This window comes from Bufo gargarizans, chromosome 3 (assembly GCF_014858855.1).
Source record: "Bufo gargarizans isolate SCDJY-AF-19 chromosome 3, ASM1485885v1, whole genome shotgun sequence".
Lineage (NCBI taxonomy): Eukaryota > Metazoa > Chordata > Amphibia > Anura > Bufonidae > Bufo > Bufo gargarizans.
Genome location: NC_058082.1, coordinates 480,320,763 through 480,337,829, shown reverse-complemented (window position 1 = coordinate 480,337,829; position 17,067 = coordinate 480,320,763). Strand labels below are relative to the sequence as shown.

The 17,067-nt window shown below is 40.2% G+C and overlaps 2 long non-coding RNA genes across 2 annotated transcripts; one reads left to right on the top strand and one right to left on the bottom strand.

The window, feature by feature from the left end:
- The first annotated feature begins 1,723 nt into the window (after nt 1-1,723).
- On the top strand, nt 1,724-4,980 carry LOC122933317. The gene is made up of 2 exons (XR_006388416.1): nt 1,724-1,909; nt 4,861-4,980. It is a non-coding gene; the product is annotated as an uncharacterized LOC122933317 (long non-coding RNA).
- An 11,230-nt stretch (nt 4,981-16,210) lies between these two features.
- Nucleotides 16,211-16,744, bottom strand: LOC122931909. Its single transcript, XR_006388250.1, has 3 exons — nt 16,689-16,744; nt 16,432-16,518; nt 16,211-16,325 (listed from the first exon to the last, which is right to left on the bottom strand). It is a non-coding gene; the product is annotated as an uncharacterized LOC122931909 (long non-coding RNA).
- Between the last annotated feature and the right edge of the window lie 323 nt (nt 16,745-17,067).

The following is a 17,067-nucleotide window of genomic DNA, read 5'->3' as shown; positions in this document are numbered from 1 at the left end:
ATCCCATAGTCATGTTTAAAGGGAACCTGTCACCAGGATTTTGCGCATAGAGCTGGGGACATGGGCTGCTAGATGGCCGCTAGCATATCTGCAATACCCAGTCCCCATAGCTCTCTGTGCCTTTATTTATTTATTTAAAAAATGTTTTGATCGATATGCAAATGAACCTGATATGTGTCCTGTATCCGGAGATGAGTCCAGCGGAAAGGAGCCCAGCACAGGGAACGAACTACGCATGCGCTAGCTCGCGCATCGCAAGATTTCGGCGCTCCAGCTCTGTGACATCAGCCAGCAAGGAGGACGCGGGGCGGTGCTGGGCTCCTTTCCGCTGGACTCCTCTCCGGATACAGGACACATATCAGGTTCATTTGCATATCGATCAAAACGGTTTTTTAACACAATAAAGGCACAGAGAGCTATGGGACCTGGGTACTGCAGATGTGCTAGCGGCCATCTAGCAGCCCATGTCCCCAGCTCTATGCGCAAAATCCTGGTGACAGGTTCCCTTTAAACATGACTATGGGATTCTACTAGGGAAATCATATTTTAAAATAAATGCCCCTTCCTGGATCCTCCCACTGCCCCATCTTCAGCAGAAGATCAGCACACAAAGGAGAAGGCAGCAGCTTCCTAGCCAGTAGTTCTGTGGTAATGACCTGTATGTTGCCTTTCTTTCCTTCAAGGAATGTATAAAATACATTTGCATATTAAATACAGAGGAGTCGGAGTCGGAAGTACCAAAAACTGAGGAGTCGGATCTACTGACTCCACAGCCCTGCACAAATGCAGTGCTAGAACTACATAATTACAACGCTGAAACTAAGCACAGAATGTAGATACAGCACTAGAACAAAGCTTATAACACAAATATAACACCATAACCAAGTTCACAACATAAATGCAGCACCAGAATTAAGCGTATAAGTCAAATACAGTGCCAGAACCAAGCTCACTACAGAAATACAGCACCAAAATTAAAAATATCTTTAAAGTCATCAATATGTGAGTCTTACTTCCAGAATCTCAGCCACGTCCTCATCTTTTGATATCATATCCATTGGTCACATGGCCTTTTTGTAGCTCAATCCCATTACAGTACAAAAATATCCTCTTATGTGTGCCAATACAAAAAATGCGGCACAAAGTATATGAACTGTGATGTCACACCCAAGAATAAAGCACATATGCTTTCACAGAGCAAAAATATGCAAAAAGTAAAGCTTAACAAAAGAGATATTGCAAACAGCAGAAGTAACCATTAGTGTTGAGCGCGAATATTCGAATCGCGAATTTTTTTCTCGAATATCGTGATTTCGAGATTTCGAGAATATTTAGAATATAGTGCTATATATTCGCGAAATCGAATATTCTTTTTTTTTTTTTTTTTTTTTACGTATATTATTAATTTAACATAGTTTTAGAATATTCGGAATATTGCTCTAATTTAGTTTTAGAATATTCGTAATATTCTCAAAGAAGTTAGAGCAATTATTAAGAATATTCGAAAAGACGAATAATATTCCACTAACATACTGCTCCCCGGAGTCCCCGACAAGCGTCACCGTAACCATGGGAACGCCTGTGGGTTAGAATATACCATCAGATCTGAGTTGCAGGAGAAACTCAGATCCGACAGTATATTCTATCTTTCGAAAAACTGTACTTCCCTGCCCAGTGTCTAGCCTATTCGCGCAAGAAGCAGGCTGGAATCGATCTTAAATTCGAATATCCGTATCAACCGAAAATCATGGTTATGAAAATATCGCGTTACTTCGTACGAAGTTACAGTGACGTGACTTTTGGTTTCGTTTTCTATGCCGGAATCGAACATAGTGCCGCAAATATTATCGGCTAGCGAAAGATGGTGAAAAGATTCTTTAAAGAGGATGAGGAAGGATTCCTCCTGACTGTAAGTAATATTGTATCACAGCATTGTAATTTTTTTTTATTACATACTGCATGTATGACAAATAGTTTATATGTATGTGGAGCGTTTGAAAATATTTGTAAATCCGAATATTTTCATTATTGTTCCGAATTACAGTCATGTGGAAAAATTAGGACACCCTTTGAAAGCATGTGGTTTTTTGTAACATTTTTAATAAAAGGTTATTTCATCTCCGTTTCAACAATACAGAGAGATTAAAGTAATCCGACTAAACAAAGAAAACTGAAGAAAAGTCTTTTCAAGATCTTCTGTAAATGTCATTCTACAAAAATGCCTATTCTAACTGAGGAAAAAGATAGGACACCCTTGCCCCTAATAGCGAGTGTTACCTCCTTTGGCTGAAATAACTGCAGTGAGACGGTTCTTGTAGCCATCTACCAGTCTTCGACATCGGTCTGAGGAAATTTTACCCCACTCCTCAATGCAGAACTTTTTCAGCTGTGAGATGTTTGAGGGGTTTCTTGCACGTACAGCCCTTTTCAAGTCACCCCACAGCATCTCAATGGGATTCAAATCTGGACTTTGACTTTGCCATTCCAGGACTCTCCATTTCTTCTTTTTCAGCCAATCTTTGGTTGATTTACTAGTATGTTTTGGGTCATTGTCATGTTGCATGGTCCAGTTCCGCTTCAGCTTTAATTTTCTAACTGATGGTCTCACATGTTCTTCAAGCACCTTCTGATACACAGTAGAATTCATCGTGGATTCTATGATGGTGAGCTGACCAGGTCCTGCTGCAGCAAAGCAGCCCCAAACCATGACACTTCCACCTCCATGCTTCACAGTTGGTATGAGGTTCTTTTCTTGGAATGCTGTGTTTGGTTTACGCCAAACATGTCCTCTGCTGTTGTGTCCAAATAATTCAATTTTGGACTCATCTGTCCAAAGAACATTATTCCAGAAGTCCTGGTCTTTGTCAACTTTATCTCTGGCAAATGTCAGTCTGGCCTCGATGTTTCTCTTGGAAAGCAAAGGTTTCCTCCTTGCACACCTCCCATGCAAGTTAAACTTGTACAGTCTCTTTCTGATTGTAGAGGCATGTACTTCTACATCAACAGTAGCCAGAGCCTGCTGTAGTTCTCGAGATGACACTTTAGGGTTTTTGGAGACCTCTTTTAGCATCTTGCGGTCTGCTCTTGGGGTGAACTTGCTGGGGCGACCAGTCCTGGGCATGTTGGCAGTTGTTTTGAAAGCCCTCCACTTGTAGACTATCTTCCGGACAGTGGAATGGCTGATTTCAAAATCTTTTGAGATCTTTTTAAATCCCTTCCCAGACTCATAGGCTGCTACAATCTTTTTTCTGAAGTCCTCTGACAGCTCTTTTGCTCTCACCATGGTGCTCACTCTCACTTCAACAGTCAGGAGCACACCAAACGAAATGTCTGAGGTTTAAATAGGGCAAGCCTCATTCAACATGCAGAGTAACGATCTACTAATTATGTGCACCTGGTGTGATATACCTGTGTGAGATCTGAGCCAATTTAAGAGGGAATACATGTGAGGGTGTCCTATCTTTTTCCTCAGTTAGAATAGGCATTTTTGTAGAATGACATTTACAGAAGATCTTGAAAAGACTTTTCTTCAGTTTTCTTTGTTTAGTTGGATTACTTTAATCTATCTGTATTGTTGAAACGGAGATGAAATAACCTTTTATTAAAAATGTTACAAAAAACCACATGCTTTCAAAGGGTGTCCTAATTTTTTCACATGACTGTATTCTTCCCCACCTCCCACTAAAGAGTAGATATTACTGATTGGTGCACTAAGTAATATTTGTGACATCACGGCACTTGTGAGACGGATCGGAACTGCACGCCGGATCCGCCGATCTGCCACTGACTGAAAGCATTTGTGAGACGGATCCTGATGCGGATTCGTCTCACAAATGCATTGCAAGGACGGATCCGTCTCTCCGCTTGTCATGCGGACCGACGGATCCCTCTTGTACATTTTTTCACATTTTTACCGATCTGCGCAGCATGCTGTAACGACGGATCCGGCACTAATACTTTTTTATGGGAAAAATGCCGGATCCGGCATTCAGGCAAGTCTACAGTTTTTTTTGCCGGAGAGAAAACCGTAGCATGCTGCAGTTTTATCTTTTGCCTGATCAGTCAAAAAGACTGAACTGAAGACGTCCTGATTCATCCTGAACGGATTACTCTCCATTCAGAATGCAGGGGGATATAACTGATCAGTTCTTTTCTGGTATAGAGCCCCTATGACGGAACTCAGCGCCGGAAAAGAAAAACGCAAGCTTGAAAGTAATTACCACAGTAGAATTACTGCACTATATACATAGGTTCAATGTACAGCACCTCAACCAACCTATGTTCATATTCAAAACGTGATAGATTATTTATTATACTTAAATGTATCCGTACGACGGGGCCCCAAAAAAATTTTTTACTGGTGGATCCTAAGTACCCCAGTCCGACACTGCTCAGATGCCCATAGCCCATCCATTTTCCTGCCACAAAATACCACACACTAAATACCGCACACTATATACCATACCATACACACACAAAATATATATATATATATATATATATATATATTATATTTTTTTTTCTGTCCCTGAGCTTTTTTTGTTTCACTGTAAGTATTTGCTGGTTCATTTAGAGTTACCCAGGGTGCATCACAGGGAGGTGCATCTGCTGTGCACCCCATACCGTACCGTCACTTCACTAGACAGGTACCGCGCAGCTCAGCTGGGCAATATCTGATAGCTCAGACCCCACACACATATAATCTCAATAGAATCTGATCTTAAATTATCACTGTAACATTAAATATAATATTTCTTCTTTAAATACGTATCTACTATTTGCTGTTTTGTTGAGGACCCTTTTGCTGAAAAATTGTATTTCAAATATTTGGGATTAAATGCTTGCATCTTTATTCTTCAGCACATGTTGGAAAAGGGCTACCATCGCACCAGGAAACATGCGACGAAGGACGCCATTATCACGGAGCTGATAGAGGAGATGGAAGAAAAATTTCATCGGAGGCCCACAAAGGCATCTATTCAAAAAAAATGGTGTGATTTAAAGAGCCACCATATGGATCGCATCCATAAAGAAAGTGCGGAAATATGCCCAGGTACAGTGCTGCTTACATAACTTTATCTTCCTCTACAACACTTTCTTATGTATATATTCAGTGATGCTGCTATGACGCCGTGCGCTTCATGCCGCTGCTGCTGTACAGTAATACACTCGTTAAGATCATCCAAGTGTATTACTGTACAGCAGCGGCTGCATGAAGCGCACGGTGTCATAGCAACCAATGACGCTGTGCACTCCTGCTGTCAGCAGGAATCCCGGCCAGGAAACCACGGACCGCTCTCGGCCGCGGAACACGGCTGTGGGCATTCGGCCTTAGTAATACAACTGTATTACTCCTATAGCCAATGCATTCCAATACAGAAGTATTTGAATGCATTGTAAAGGGGTTCAGACCCCAAAAGTTAAAGTCCCAGAGTGGGACCCAAAATAAATTGTAAATAAAACTTTTAAAGATTTATTTTTGCAACCGGCACAATAAAGATATCACATGACAGAATTGCCATCACTAAAAGTGTAACACTAAGGGCTGTTTCACACAAGCGGATGCCGTGCGTGACATCCGCTCCGTGTATGACAGCCAAGACGCGATGCAGACTGCAGAAGCACGGAGCATTAACACGACTGATAATGCTCCGTGCCTCTCTGTGACCTCTTTACTACGAAATCACAGTGAGATAAAGTTGTCACAGAGAGGCACGGAGCATTATCAGTCATGTTAATGCTCCGTGCCTCTGCAGTCTGCATCGCGTCTTGGCTGTCATACACGGAGCGGATGTCACGCACGGCATCCGCTCGTGTGAAACAGCCCTAAGCAATCAAAAAGGCGTATGCCCCAGGGGCATAGCTAAAGGTTCATGACACCTGTTGCAAGAGTTAAGCTTGGGCCCCCTTCCCTCAGTGCTTAGTGGTCAGGGACAGGGAAGCTCATAGCCTTTATGCTGCCTCAGGCAAAAATTAAAACAGCACCTCCTCCCCCCATCCCCATGCCAAATTCTTGACCTAACCCCTTCCCTCCAGCCAGAGGTTTAACTTGACCAGCATGCACTTTCTATAATATAATACAATATAATGTCTTTGTATGCACCACAAGGGTCATTTTGCCCCCTCAGGCTCCTGTGCCCAGTAGTGACTGCTACCTCTGCATCCCCTATAGCTACGCCCATGGTATGCCCCCCATCACGCAAAAAATTACCCACTATCAAATGGCAAAAAATTTTAATAAAATACGGCTGGCTCTCAGATTAAAACATGATTTTTTGGGTTCAAAAATGCTTTTATTGTGTTAAATTAAACCAAAATTTAAAAAAGTAGACTAATTAGGGTAATGTATTGTTCAAGCGCAAGGATTATGTTAAACAGCGCAGGAGCAGGATTTAGGGTTGAAGAGATGATGGAAACTGAAGAACCTAGGGCAGCCCAGAGGGGTGAAAGGGAAGTGGTTTGCTTTGAAAAGCGCCGAGGGGCATGGGCAGCAGCACACGCATCAATGCCGCCTCTGGGCACCTATACAAGCTAATTAACACTAAAATAAAAGCATTTTTCGAAGAATACAGTTGATGGACAGCAATATTAAAGTTACAATTTTAATAAGGGGAAAGTTAGGAAAATCATGATGTTACTGGTGTAACATCATAATTTTACGTGAAAGAATCCCTCTACCACTGAATAGACCAGCGATAAACTCTTCCTAAATACCATCTAAAAATCAAGTACGCTTGGCACCTATCGGCAAGCGACTTTACCCCTCCTTTTACTAATAAAGTGACCGTGTGAATCAACAGGGAGTGAAGGCGGATATTGAAAATGCGGCTGGCCAGACAGTATAACTAACGCTGACAGCCAAAAAATATAATATACCCAACATAACACCATCCATTAAGCCCTGTTACGTCATCCTACCTTTCAACTTAGGCCAGTTTTAGCCATCTGTAACACTGGTTTGGGCATGTTATATAACTCCAAAATGAGGCAAATCCACAGTGTGGATAATCAGAATCCCATGCAGATCCCTCCGTATATGATTTTTTTAAATATATTTAGCTTTGTTATGTTTTATTGTTTGTCTGAATTCTTAACATTCTGTGATTACAGGGGATCCTGTTCCAACCGTAAAAAAACGAAAATCACAGGAGATGGTGGTGACATCTGATGAGGAGGAAGAATTGGAGAACCAGGCAGAGGAGGAGCAGCCTGGACCCTCCCAAATCTCCTTGGAGTCAGAGGAACCACCTCAACCAGGGGAGTCCTCTCCACCACCACCGGCAGAAGAGGAGGCAGAAGAGGAGGCGGAGCCGGTTTACACCCCTCATCAGGAAGGTAAATTTGTGCAAAAGCTAGCTAATTAAATATCAATACAATGTTTACAAGAAAAAGGGACCAAAATTTTTTCAAAATAAAGTAGAGAGATAGACAGAAAAATTACAAACACAAATCACTCTGTAATCTACATAAAAACCATATAATATCCAACTAATTCACATTAAACATTACATAATTATTACAAAGTAATTCAGTGCTGTCATTAAGAAATACAAAATAAGATTTAGGGTGGATTGATATTTTTTATTGGACAAAAAAAATGAATTACTATATCACATGGCGGCAAGCTTCCGAGAACTGACCAGTCCCTTCATCTGTCATATATACTATGAGAAGGAATACATGGCGGAATGAATAGGCATTTCAAATATAATAAAAAAACATATCAAAGACCATCATAAGTACATTATTATCTTACAGATAAGGGGCTGAGTACGTATTATTGTCTTTAAAGGGTTTCTACTAACAGAAATACTGTTATGTAGCTGACTGACATTAGCGATGCGCTAATGTCAGCACTGCATAACAGTATGTTTCGAACGTTAGTCCCTGCAGCCGTTTTTATTATATGCTAATGAGCCTCTAGGGGCTATGTGGGCGTATGTCAGCTCCTCTTGATTGAAGGCACGGTCCGCCGCATCACTGCCGAAATCACGCGCCTGCGCCGTTCACTTCTGTCTTCGGCGCAGGCGCAGTGACTGAAGGCCGCTCTCCTGATGCCGGCTTCCTCACTGTGACGTATGTTTTTATTTTTTTTTGTATGTTTGATAATAAAAGAATTATATTAAAAAAAACACAACTAAAACAAACTATATAATTTTCAAAAAACTAATAAAAATTTTTGGGTTCTGTAAATGGACAGTACTGTAACATAAACTCCACACAAACCACAACTGCCAGTGTCAGACTGGGGTATCTAGGGCCCACCAGGAAAATTTATTTTGGGGGCCCACCGTACGGATACATTCAAATATAATAAATAATCTAACATGTTTTTTATATGAACATAGGCAGGTTGAGGTGTTGTAAATTGAATATATGTATGTAGTGTACTAAATCTAATGTGTTATGTGCCACTTGTGCAGGGGGGTGGGAGACTAGGGGCCCACTTTGCTCAGGGGCCCACCAGGGGGATTCCCCTGTACCCCTGTGGGCCAATCCGAGCCTGGCCTTTCATCATAATTGAAAGTCTTTGTAATTTTTTTTTTTTTTTTCCCTAACAGTTATTTGTAAACTGAAAAGAAGGCTCCAGGAGCATCAAAAGGCAGAAGCCAATGAACTGCTGGCTATAAAAGAAACAAATACAAAAATATGCAAACTTCAAGCCCGGTTGAAGAAGCATCAGCGTCAGATGAATATTCAATTGAGGAAGCTGGAGGAGCATAGAAAACTCCGTAATAAGGAATTGCAAGACATCCAGAAGGAACTCAGAAATTTGCCTTAGGCCTTTTTTTATATTATATAATTTGTTTTTGGTAATAAATATTTTATTACGTTTAAACGTTTGGTTTAGTGTGTTTGATATTGTTATTTTATACATAAACTAGCTGTTGACCGGCGTTGCTATGGTATTTATTTATTGCTAATTTTTATTAAATAACAGTTAGGTCAAAACATTCGGGGCTGGAGCCCTGGGTGTTTTGACCAGTGCCCCGAATGCAGGGCCGGCAGGAGCCCGCGGAGCCGCCTCCTAGCTAATTTATTCACTTCAATTGCCTCTGTGTAATCTCGCACAGGCGCACTGGCAGAGGCATCGTCGAGCGAAGTGTGAATGCGCCGTCTTCCAGCGCACCTCGTTCAACGATGCCTCTGCCAGTGTGCCTGTGCGAGATTACACAGAGGCTAGTGACGTGAATAAAATAGCTAGGAGGCGGCGCTGGGCGGGGATCTGTGGATGGCACTTATGGGAGGATCTGTGGATGGCACTTATAGGGGGGGGATATGTGATGGCACTTATGGGGGGGATATGTGGATGGCACTTATGGGGGGGATATGTGGATGCCACTTATGGGGGGGATCTGTGGATGCCACTTATGGGGGGGATCTGTGGATGCCACTTATGGGGGGGATCTGTGGATGCCACTTATGGGGGGGATATGTGGATGCCACTTAGGGGGGGGATATGTGGATACCACTTAGGGGGGGGGATATGTGGATGCCACTTATGGGGGGGATATGTGGATGCCACTTATGGGGGGGATATGTGGATGCCACTTATGGGGGGATCTGTGGATTACACTTATGGGGGGGATCTGTGGATGGCACTGTTAAGGATGAGTTAAGGATGATCTGTGGGGTTGCCAAGACGGCTAAGACCTTCACTGTAGTTATTAACCCCATTCAGCAAGTCCCCCATTCACTGAAGGGTGACTGCTGAAAGGGGTTAATAACTACTGTGATGCACCCCCCCCCCCGGTGGTGATGAGGGCATGGCTTCATGGGGTGGGGGCGTGGCTTCACGTGGGCTCGTGCCCCAGATCTCTTCAGACTCTAGCAACGCCTCGGCATTTAACAGTGTTTCACGGTGACTTGCACTTTAACTGTGAACTCCACAGTGCCCGTCAGTTGCCAGTTCGTATTTAAGTGAAAGGCTGGCAGGCTTGTATTGGCTAATGCATGTAATATTTTGGGCATATCTCGGGAACGGTAAGTCCTAGAGAGCTGAGACCCCGACAAGATTTATTTCCAGGTAGCAAGGGATGTGTATACAAAGTTTCATTGAATTTGATTGTTGGGTTTTGGATTTTTTGCGGAACACACACACATACATCCTTTTCCATATATATATTTAAAGTTATAAGGTTGCAGGAAGGCCCCTTGAGTCCTAGTGCCAAGTCATACAGATCAGGACAGACAGCAGCAGCAGGTTCATGTAACAGTGGAGGGTACGGTCTACACTAAACTAAATATGATCAGGACAGACAGAAATTATGCTAACACAGAACTATATGAAAGAATGCAGTCAGACATTAGAACAGAACCAAATAAATATTTATTATCAAAATAACAAACATGCCTCTATGTCAACTTTTTAACTTTGTTATAAATCATCAACATATCCCTCCTTTGTTTAAGGTGCTGTTTCTTAAACTTGGACATCAGCTTCTGCATTTGGTGCATGCCGACATTCTGTTCCCGCTGAATAAGTTCCATTTTTTATTTTCAAAAACAGCAGTACTGTTAGGATTAGAAAATATAATTATATTACTTGCAATTCAGATTACAGTGGTATCGATATAGAATTATATTGCTATGTGCACATATTTACCTTCTTGGCGGGGGTTGGTTACAACATCCTCCTGATTCACATCATGTGGAGTGGTGGGGGTTCTTGTGGTGGCTGGGAGGGTCCAGCGTCTTCCACCTCCACCTCTTCTCCCACATCAGGTGTGTCAGTCACCTCATCCTGAAGCTCATGGGAGGGTCCTGGCTCATGAGCTTTCATAGGAGCCATCATATTGCCATCAGGTGGTGGAGGGGCTGCTACATCCTCTGAGGGTCCTGCCTGCTCTTGTGAATCCTCCTCATCTGTTGTTGAGACCTCCATCACCACCACATTTAGCGGTTTATTTTTCAGTTTTTTTCGTGGTCCCCTCCTCTTTATAGTAGGAACAGGAACACCTGTAATCACAGAATATTACAAATTTTAACAATGAAATCATAAATCATAATAAAGTTAAAGATCCAGAAATTCATATACTGTATGGAGGGATCTGCATGGGATTAAGATAAACCACAAAGTGTATTTGACCCTTTTTGGCTTTATCTAACATTTTAAAACCAGTGTTCCAGATGTGTTAAACTAGCCAAATTTACAAGGTAGGATGAGGTAACACAGTATTCATTAGGAAGGTGTCCTTTACGGTATTGCGGCTGGGTTGACTTTTATTCAAAACATGCAAATGTTCGGAAATTAGATAAGGTGTTACTGGATGTTGTTATGGTGGGTATATAATATTTGTGTCTGCTGGCGTTACACTGTCTGACAAGCCGCATTTTGAAGATCTGCTGCCAGCACGCCCTCCCTCACTCCCTGTTGATTTAGTATTCATGGTCAATTGATTATTAGACGGAGGGCTAAAGTCGCTTGCAGAAAGGCAGAGAGAGAAAATCGATTTTAATATGCTATTTAAGCAGAATTTATCGTTGGTATATTCAGTGTTAAAAATCAGTCTTTCACATAAAATCATCATTTTAGAACTAAAAGATAAACATCTCCCTTAAACTTGCATTTCATTAGTGGTTGTAGGAGACTGCGTTTCAACTACAATGGATGTTTCATATGTACTGTTGAAATGGATTTACAATGTTAGGTTTATATACCTAATTAGTATGTAGGTTACATACTAATTAGGTAATTAAAACTAACATTGTAAATCCATTTCGACAGTACATATGAAACATCCATTGTAGTTGAAACACAGTCTGCTACAACCACTTAGCATTCATCTACAACCACTTAGCATTCGTCTGGTTGGGCTACAATGGATGTCTCAAATGGATTGTTGATTATTAAATTACTTTGCAGACTGAGGGGAGGGGATGTAACCTGTAATCAGTCTGTGAAACGTATGAAATCATCTGGTGACATGATACATCTGTACCGCGCTGTGTGTATAACTATATATATATATATATATATATATACAATCTCAGCGAGTAAGAGATGTATGATGTAAGCGGATTATTTTGTACGTGTCACACCAGGTATTAAGTAATAATTTTTAAAGGGATGAAATACGGATGTAGTAGATTTAACACAGATCCTTTAGGAGACGTGTTATTTAAACAAAATGCAATTAAATGCGTTACACTATTTTTTAACAATGGCTTTTGTTTCTAGATAACGCAATGAGTTAAGAGGTTGTGTTTTATCCCAACTACATCTGTACAGAGCAGCATAACTGAATATATACATTACATAGTGTTGTAAAGAGAGATACAAAAGTCATGTAAATATTGTACCTGGACATAATCGTTCGCTCATCTCCTTTACAAGTTTGGGCCTAAACCTCTTCAGATCGCACCACTTCTTTTGCAGTTCCACATATTTATGCCACAAAGAAAACTTCATAAACAACTCCGCACGGATAGACGTTAGAATGGCCCGCTTCTCCACCCTCTTCTTGGTTAGGGCGTATCCCCTCACCAACAAACGCTGCAATATAAAGATGCAAGCATAGAATTCCAATTTTTTACATTCAAAATTTTAAAACATATGTCCTCAACAAACCTGCAAAAAGTAGTTATGTATTTAAAGGGGAAATATTAGATTGAATGTTACCGTTATTAGATCGGATTGTATTGCGATTCTATGTGTGTGGGGTCTGAGGGAGCAATCGGATATTGACCGGCTAAGCTGCGATGTACTTGTCTAGTCAAGTGACGGTACGGTATTGGGTTTACAGCTGGTTTGCATCACCGTGGTGCACCCTGGGTAACGCTAAATGAAACAGCAAATACGGTGAAACAAAGAAAGCTCATGTACATTAAATATAATCTATATATATATTGTGTGTGTGTATGGTATATAGTGTATGGTACCGTATATAGTGTGTGGTATATATTGAGTGACAGGAAAATGGACGTGCTATGTGCTGTGCATGTGATATAAATGTATCTGTTGTCCATACATACAGGCTACAAACATAGTGCTGTAAAGTAACAAGAATACTTAGTGCAGTGCACAAATCTGTATTATCTATTTTTAGCATATAAAAAAAAAAATCATGACAAAAAAATCGTATCCATATTAAAAATATTCGTATTTACGAATGTTTCGCTAGACTCGAAAAATAAAATAAATTTCATGACAAAAAAATCGTATCCATATTAAAAATATTCGTATTTATATTAGCTTTTTTTTATAAATAGAATAATTATAATAATCAGTATTATAATTATTCTATTAAAAAAAAGGCAAAGTAATATAATCGCATATCGAATTAAACTTAGCTGTCTCTCTCTATAGTAAACTTTCCCATATGATTGCTAGAATTCGCGAAGTTGATGTGAATAGGTAGCTAAAACGAAGATGGAGAATATCTTCGTTTTGTGGAATATGACGAATACATTCGTATATTCGTTTTGTGGAATATGACGAATACATTCGTCATATTCGCTAATTCTACCAAGCCATTGAAGCCAACCATAGAAAAACAGGTCCAAGTTGAAATCGCAATTCGATTAATTTAAGTTATAATAATCGAATTGCGATTTAAACTTTGCACTTATATTCTTAATATTGCTATAACTTCGTCTTTTAGAATATTCGTAAAATACGAAGTTAGAGCAATATTACGAAATTTCGTTATTTCGTAAAATACCGTTGCCTTATACAAGCACAGCTATATTCCATATTAGGCTAGAATATGGAATATAGCAGTGCTAACTTAGCACAGCTATATTCCATACTAGGCTAGAATATGGAATATAGCAGTGCTAAGTTGAAATCTTCATGCGATTATTTCGTATTATATTACTCGCATCGCAATTTCGGCTTTTGCAAATGTTCTTAATATTGCTCTAACTTCGTCTTTTAGAATATTACGAATATTCTAAAAGACTAAGTTAGAGCAATATTACGAAATTTCGTAAATACACACAGATTGTATTTAAGCTAATATACTGCTATAGTAATATTTTTTAATAGTGTACATATTTTACAAAACTTAAGTTCAGAAGAGGCAAAAAAAAATTAGAGGCAAAAAAAGGGATTATAGCACTATATTAGCTAAATTACAATCTATATGTGTATTTTACGAAATTTCGTAATATTGCTCTAACTTCGTCTTTTAGAATATTCGTAATATTCTAAGAGACGAAGTTAGAGCAAATCACGAAATTTCGTAAAATACACATATTAGCCTAGCCATAGTCAATTAGCATAGGAACGTTGCCTTATACTATCAAGATAAATAATCGCAATACGCGAAAAAATATTCGTATATTATTCGCGATAATTAAAATAATTACGAATATTCGACGAATATAACACGAATATTCATTCGAATATTCGCGAAATATCGCGAAATCGAATATGGCACCTCCCGCTCATCACTAGTAACCATGAGGCTCCATTGAAACACTGAAAGAGCATTCACACGACCGTATTTTTGGTCCACATCCGATCAACATTTTTTGCGGATCAGATGGGGACCCATTCATTGCAGTGGGCCCTGCAAAAAAATAAAAATAGAGCATGTCCTATTCTTATCCGTTTGGCAGACAGGAATAAGCATTTCTAACAAAGGGCAAGACGCGCTGATCCACAAATGCGGAATGCACAAGGCTGGTATTCATGTTTTGCGGATCTACAATTTGAGGTCTGCGAAATGGATACGGTCGTGTGAATGCTCCCTTAGAATAGGTCATATTAAATTATCCATGTATATGGTTTTACTAGAGATGAGTGAAGTTTTAAAAAATTTGATTCGGATGCTTCGCCGAATTTTTCCAACAAATTCAATTTGAATTAATTAGTCATAAAGCGTGTTAAAAATCAGCTATTTGCAGGGTGCGTGTATATGGGTGTACATCACTGTGCATTGCAGAAACATTCATAGCTAGTCTGCTGTGGTTGTGAAACAATTATTGTGCATTCGTATGACAGGCAGTTGACAGGCGTCACTCTTAGAATTAGTTCACATTTAGAATCAGCCTTACATGTTAAGGACTTAACCTACAGTGGCCCAAGATTCTACGATAGGGTGAAAGAGCCCTATCTTTTTACACCGTCTGCTGATTCCATATAGATTGCTAGAGAACCAGTTCTGTTACACGCTGATAGAAGTATGGCCCCCATGACAGAGTGGAGAGGGTGTCAGCATTAAGTTTATGTTGACGTCACTGTTTATTTTTCCAGCATTTGGTCAGTAATTAATCAGTATTGCTAAGGCCAAAAGAAAACAGGAGTGGGTCCAAAACAGAGATGACTTGTGATTGGAATATTTGCATGTCTTCTGTGTTTTGTATCCACTCCTGCTTTTAGCTTCCAAATCATGAGCAAATCCTGATGCAAAATACTGACCGTGTGATAGAGGCCTCATTTTTCAGTTCTTCTGACAGATCAGAAGTGTAAAATCTGGGTATTTTTGATATCTCTTTATAATGCCCATAAAATGACAACCACTGCTTACATGCTGTTTACTTATATAGAAAAATCTATCCTTGCCATTACCACGCTCTTCATGTCACTTCCAGAGATTGGTCTGGTCACCACCAAGAAGTTTCCCATCCTCTATTATCTAATAATAGTTATAATAAGTTGCCTACAATGAGTGATAAAGAAACACGGACACATTGTTTGCTACCTCATCTGGTGACTTTTATTTATTAAAAGGGCAGAGATTTTAAAATGGCCCTGTTGATGGAAAACCCCTAACTCACAAAGAGTCGTCCTTCAACACTCAGGAGAGGAAAAACCCCCAGTGGAGGAAACCTCTAGGGAGCCATGGCTGAAGGACTGCCCCTCCCCTGGGCAAAGGGGTAAAAAGTCAACATTTTATGTGAAGTAGCTCTGGACAATCAGGTAAATGCCATGTCCAGAATTGAGAACAGAGACCGAGCCCGGAATCTGTCTCTTGATGCAGCAGATTAAATATACATCTGACTGTGGAAAGTCCGGTAATTGCCATGTCCAGTGGTGAGAACAGAGACCAAGCCTGGAATCTGTCTCTTGATGCAGCAGATAAAATATATATCTAACTGCGGAAAATCCGGTAATTGCCATGTCCAGTGGTGAGAACAGAGACCAAGCCTGGAATCTGTCTCTTGATGCAGCAGATAAAATATATATCTAACTGCGGAAAGTCCGGTAAATGCCATGTTCGGTATTAAATCCAGCAATGTCCAGATGGTTATAGTTGTCTTCCTGGCACTCCGCCCCTGGTTCTTAACCTTAGATTTTATTGGGGGTTTTCAGGGTCCTGGGTCTTTTTCCTCAGAACGATGGAGATGCCTTCTCGGGACAACTCTAATGACAAACACTGAGAATAAAAGAAAAGGGAAATTTATCATGAAATGGCTTTCTTCAATATATTATCATTAAACAGCTTACTGGGTGCATGAGACCTTCATGTATAATCTACTCACCTGGAAATCTGTATAATTCATGACAGGGTAAACTGTCAAGCCAAAGAATCCCGTCCACTCACCCACCAGGCCTGTTATAGAGAAGATCTGCAGAAGAGAGAGGGATGGAATAGAAGATATTAGTGCCCAGCAGTACTCACCAGTGGTTCTGGTATGGAGTTGGGTGGGAGGATCACATATCCACCAAGAGTTTCTATATCACTATTACATAGGACATATGTGGTTACTTAAGATGGCAAATAGAGACATAAACTCACCTCTTTACAGCTATCAGTGGTACATAGAAGGAAGAAGCTGCCCAAACCTACAGCAACTGGAAGGAGATGTTAAGGAGAAGTAACAGAAGTCTTATTAATATTGTGTTTTCTATGCTGTCATGTCTCATCTATGCTGCAATAATGAAGTCACTGGAAGCAGATAATCACCAGTGTATCCAGCACACAACATTAAGATGTATATTGTTATCCACTTGGAAGGTCTTAGGGAAATTAATATAGATATACTAAGGCCAAAACGCCAAAAAAACTCCCGCTTAGGACCAACCAAAATGTTATTAAAATGTAACTTGTATTTCTTAATAACTTAAAATGCAAATATATCTACACAAATATGAATATTCAGAGAGGGCTCACCTGT